This window comes from Lutra lutra, chromosome 4 (assembly GCF_902655055.1).
Source record: "Lutra lutra chromosome 4, mLutLut1.2, whole genome shotgun sequence".
Classification (NCBI taxonomy): Eukaryota; Metazoa; Chordata; class Mammalia; order Carnivora; family Mustelidae; genus Lutra; species Lutra lutra.
In genome coordinates, this window is record NC_062281.1 from 8,622,700 (window position 1) to 8,628,943 (window position 6,244).

Here is a 6,244-nt window from a genome sequence, read left to right on the forward strand (position 1 = left end):
AGATCAACATCTGATCTTCTGGCATTGTTTTAGTATTTGGAAACTGTCATTGCACTGATGCCATCTTGGTCTTAGAAAGCAAAGGTCTGATGGACAACTGGTGGGGTCCTTCCATTTGTCATCCTGTCATCAGGGGAGAAAAGTACATATTCAGACCCTCTGACTTTGCAAAGGATTCAAGTTCTCAGGGCAGACAGTGGTGTATTCAAATGGTCTGATCTTGAGCAAGTCTGTTGGTGTCTCTGAGATTCAGGCTCCTTATTATATAATTGGAAACTATAACACTTACTTCATAGAGTTTGTAAGAATAGAAGGAGTCATCTTGGAAACCATCTAATATGTTTATGCCTAACCCATAATTAGTAGCTAGTATAATATGGTTCTACAGGTACCACAATGTCATGGTACAAACCACTATGCAAGGAAATGGCTCTAGCCATCTATAGGTATGAACAAAACCAGAAGAAAAGGCATCTATAATTTTTCTATCCACCCCACCACTTAATAATTAGGAAGTTCTCCTTTGCATCCAACCTGAATTTTCCCATTTCAGCTAAACCCACAAACCAGAACCCTGCCATGTTTGTATGTTATGGTCCTGGTTGGGAATCAGTCTGGGTCATGGAAAGAGCATTTGCCACAGAGTCACAAAGGTCTGCACTGCAGTAGCATAACCCTTGGCATGCCACTAAACTCTCTCGAGCCTCAATTCAGCACTTTTACAAATATTATCTGCCTTAGAATCCTGTTCTGACAATTATTTGGAGGTGCCCCATGCATTGCATTTGGCCCATAGAAAGTATGTATTGAATGTGAGTTCCTTTCCATTTATTTCTAATGGATATTACCATTTAAGGAAAAACATATTTTTTTAAACTCAGGGCTTTTTTTTTTTTTTTCCAGCTCATTATTTTTATCCAGGACCATTATAGCTATTAAGTGTTTTGGGTTTCTCTCTCTCCAGAGACATTTTATGATGCCAATTAGAGGTGCAAGTATACGAAGATTAGAAAGTAATGACTAGCAAAGTGAACAGCAGATTTCCACTCTCGACACCCAGTTTGCTACTACTGAGGCTCATTTCTGAGTACCTAACTCTCTATGAAGAAAAAGGAAAAAAAACCAAAAAACAAAAAACAAAACTGTGGGGTCAAGGGAATATCATTAAGACTTTACAATTCGGGATCATTTGAAGACCATCGGGGATAAGGATGGCCCCTGTAAGCAGATAACCCATTTTCACTAGGACTGCACAAGCCATAGGGCCATTCTTTATTAGGATAGAAATGTGACAACAGGAAAATGGTAGCCAAATTATAGGGAGCTGGGAAAGCTGAATCACCAATGGGAATACCAAAGTCAGGGTCCAGTTTTACATTCACGGGTCTCCTCCATTTTATTCTTAAACATAAAGATGTTTCTCAATAAATATGTGAATTCACTGCCGAATCAGTCCCTGCTCATGTGGATGAAATTATATTGAGTTTTCCTTTCAATTTTTTGCTTTTCTGCCTCTTGGGACTTTCTCTACCTCCTCCTGTCCAAGGACAACAGGAGTAAGAATGAAATGATTTAACTTAATTTCAAGCCCACAAATAAGTTTCCTATACTCTGAAAACCACTTTTCTTCCTCTGAATGTGATCAGTAATGCCTGTGTGCGGGACCTTATCAACTCCAGCCATCACTAGCTCATGTCCCGTCTCCCTCGGGATTAAAGCAGCTGCAGCCTGTTTAGCTTCCCAAGCTCTAGATGAGCATCGCTGCTCTCCTCCCCAGCCCACACCGTCCGGTCTCCAAGCTGTCGCTGGTATGTTTTTCCAAAGCAACACCATCTGGCATGCTAACCACCTCCATAGTTCTGTCCATAGTAGACGGAACTAACCGACCTCCACAAGGAAATCTGGAGAAGGTCTTAAGGAAAGACATGGTGTCTACCCACAACCCACCATCCTGGCACTTCCGGTCCCAGCCATATGGCACAGTTCCCCCCAAACCTCCAGGTCAATGTGTGTGCTCTGTTCTCCTCCCTGATAATTCTTATTTATTGAAGGGGAATCACCTTAGAAATATACGTTTCCATGATATCTACACTGCCCAATCCAGGTTTGGTTCAGGACTTGTCTCAAAACACTCTGCCCTTACAGGTGTCCAGGGGCTTCAGCCACTGTGATTATACAGCTCCCATTGCTGGCCTGAGCTCACTGGGACAATCCCTTCTGTCTGAGCACTGTTGGAGCCTAACACGGCACGCAGCAACAGAGGGCACCATAGTCGTGGTTTAGGAAAGAGCGAAACATTTTGCATATTTTGCAAAATGATGCATGCTCTAAAGAAATACAGTAGAAGACTGAATAACCCATATTCTGAAGCTGGAAGCATTCAGAAAATCACCCTCGGTGTGCGCTCTCAGATCGTCACTTTTTTGGGGGGGTGATTACTCTACTTATTGAACAGCTGAATTGGGTAGGATACAATTTACAAAATAGCCTGCCTGGGGCATAGTCTATCATTCCTCCCTTCCCCACCTGTGAATACCCTCTCAGGTAGAACCTTACACTTTAAGGTCCCTTTCAGGAATAATTAGGGTCCTAGAGTAATATTTAAACTTCATCCCACACCAGTGCCATCTGTCCGGGCTGACTTGGGAACCAGCAGTAAGAAAATGAAACTAGTGAGTTCTTGTGCTCGGTAAGCTGCTGGTCTTTCCCAGTATCTGTCTGAATGGTCAGCTGTCTCTTTCCTCTCCATATATGCACCCCTCCCTCATCTCTACATCCGGTTTCCTGGAGCCCAGCTCTCTTGCCTTTCCATCCTCTAACCCACTGACCTTCCCCCATGAATCGCTACGTCACTTGGACAGGTCCTTCTTCCTCCATGAATGGACTTGCACTTCTCTTTTGAGTGTGAGGGTCAAGTTCATCCTTTGTTCTCAACTCTGGGGCTCCATCCAAATTCTGAAAAGAGCTTCTTTTGTTATAAATCACACTTCTGTGATATCAGGGAACAAAACAGACAGGAAGTTTGCTTTGATGGGTGGCACATAATGATGGTGTGTTCTGCTAAGCCACAAACAAAGATCTGTGATGTCACAGGTCCGGTGGCCACAATCCCTACAGATGGTGGGGACGGCCTCTCATCAGCAGGAATGGTGAATGTTTGACATTTCTAAGATCTGTTTGGTAATAATGGAAATGTCGAATTAAATTAAATGTTAAATTGCATTTGTGCACATACATGGGTGTGCAAATATCTAATGAGCTAGGGAAACTTGTCACAGCAGAGAACTGTAATGTAGTTAAAAATGCTTTAACTCTAGAAATACTAATAACACAGAAAATGCCAAGTTCTGGGCACTCCAGAGATGTGCCCTTCTGTTCGATTCACAAAGGAACTCAGGGCCCCGGAGAAGAGAGCCATGATTCTGTTCCAGGTGGGCAGGTAGGAAGCCTTCACAGAGGGGATGGGACCTTTGAGGCTCAGGAAGATTTCTCTGAGGGGAGATGGAAGAACACACAGGCCCCAGGAGCAGCTTGAGTGGAAGAAGAGGAACAGACAAGGTGCTGGCATGGTGGGGCCTATCTTGCAGTCATGGGTGATGGGGAAGAGATGAGAACAGTGCTGTCTGCATCCTGGGTCCACTAGACCCAGGACCCTTTTTCCCACATCTTCTTCCATCTGGTCCCCTAGCAGCCCCCTGAGGGTATGAACAGCCCCTTTCTCTTTAGATGAGGAATAACATTTAGAGAGGTTAGTTGACTAGTGATGATAGCAAAGCTGGAATTAGAACCCAGAGCCATAGGTTATGGCCCTGTGGTCTTCTCAACATGCCATGTGCAATGGGTAGAGGGGGACGCACAACGCCAGGCAGTGAGCTGGTCCTTGGGAAAATCTGACTTTCCGCATGGGGTCCCTTCCCCTTTTGGCTTGCCAGGACAAAAACACTGCCTGTCCTCACTGCTGGGGAAACATGTAGGTGTCAGGAGCAGCCTGGCTGGAAAGCAGCCACGGTGGGCCTTGATCTTCAACTTGGAGACACAGAAATCCCTGAGCTCAGGAATGAGTGGGACAGGTGTTTGCACCTGATGGGAGGTTGGGGATCTAGGCCATGCTCCAGCTATTCTGGTCCCTAAGAATCACTGTTGGATGACTTGATCCCTGAAAGTTTCAAAATCCTGAGCAACTTTACGAAATTCTCCCTGTGGCCCCAAATCTCTAAGCCCCTTGAGGCACATTTGCTCAGCCCCGAGAATGGCCTGCACATGAGAAGACTGTCTCAGGAAAAAGCCCAATATTACAAGATCAAAGTCAAGAGAGGTCCTTCTCTGGGGACAATTCAGATACTCCCGAAAGTCAGAGTATTCCTCTCTAGGAGCAAAGCTTATATTTTGTTCCTCTAAAATGAAGAGTGAAGAACACCCAGATTCACAGCAGAGCAGCATAATCGCCAAAAGGTGAAGCAGTGCTAGTGTCTGTGGACACTACACGGTGAGACAAAATGTGGGGCTCACATGCGATGGAGTGTTAATCAGTCCCTGAGAGGAGAGGAACTCTGACTCACGTGATGCAATGACCCTGAGAACATTATGCCAGGTGAAATAAGCCAGGCCCGAAAAACCCACAACGATTCCACACTGAGGTATGTAGAAGAGTCAGATTCAGACAGAAAGTTGAATGGTGGCTGCCAGGGACAGGGGAGGGGAGATGGGGAATTAATAGGGACAGAGTTTCCGTGCTGCCGGATGACAAGCGTCCTGGAGGTGGACAGTGGGGATGGATGCCACACAATGTGAACACACTTTAGAATCGTGAAGGTGGTGAACTTGACACTATGTGTGTTTTACCATGATTAAAATTGTCCATGAATGGAAGGAAAAAAGAAAGAGTGAGGCAGGAAGAGTCTTGGAGACCCCCTGAAGCTTGTCCTGTAGCCCTTTATCCTCTTGCAGAACAACACTCGAGGCCGCAATAGGTTCAGTCCTCTGCTTAGGGAAGAAGGTCTTTGGTTTCGAAAGTTCCAGTAAGTCTAAAGCCACCCTCTGCTTTAAAGAGGAAAGACCCTGAGGGTCTTGCCTACAATTGGGCACTTGTCTGCAAGTGGCTTCTGGAGCATGGACCTGGAGAAGCCTGATCCCAGCCTCTGTGCTCCGAAGAGACTGTGCAGGGCACCCCTCTTCCTCTCTAGAAGATGCCAACGACAAGCTGACACAAGATTTCTCTCAAAGTCTGAGTCTTCACCAACTTTGCATGATCCCTTTGTTGAAACAATGTGAATTTTTTTTTGTTTTCTTTTTTTTTCCTTTTTGAGAAAAGATACCCCACAGATCTTGAGCATAAGAACCAGCAGTCAAAAGATTGATATCCAGGATCTATAAAGAACTCCTCAAACTCAACACACACAAAACAGACAATCATATCAAAAAATGGGCAGAAGATATGAACAGACACTTCTCCAATGAAGACATACAAATGGCTATCAGACACATGAAAAAATGTTCATCATCACTAGCCATCAGGGAGATTCAAATTAAAACCACATTGAGACATCACCTTACACCAGTGAGAATGGCCAAAATTAGCAAGACAGGAAACAACATGTGTTGGAGGGGATGTGGAGAAAGGGGAACCCTCTTACACTGTTGGTGGGAATGCAAGTTGGTGCAGCCACTTTGGAGAACAGTGTGGAGATTCCTTAAGAAATGAAAAATAGAGCTTTCCTATGACCCTGCAATTGCACTACTGGGTATTTACCCCAAAGATACAGATGGAGTGAAAAGAAGGGCCATCTGTACCCCAATGTTCATAGCAATGGCCACAATCACCAAACTGTGGAAAGAGCTGAGATGCCCTTCAACAGACGAATGGATAAAGAAGATATGGTCCAAATACACAATGGAATATTACTCGGTCATCAGAAAGGATGAATACCCAAATTTTGAGTCAACATGGATGGGACTGGAGGAGATTATGGTGGGTGCAATAAGTCAAGCAGAGAGAGTCAGTTATCACATGGTGTCACTTACTTGTGGAGCATAAGGAATAACATGGAGGACATTAGGAGAAGGAAAGGAAAAGTGAATTGGGGAAAATCGGAGAGGAAGACGAAGCATGAGAGACTGCAGACTCTGGGAAACAAACTGAGGGTTTTAGAGGGAAGGGGAGCGGGGGGTTAGGTGAGCCTGGTGGAGGGTATTAAGGAGGGCACATGTTGTTGCATGGGACCACTGGGTATGGTGCATAAATAAT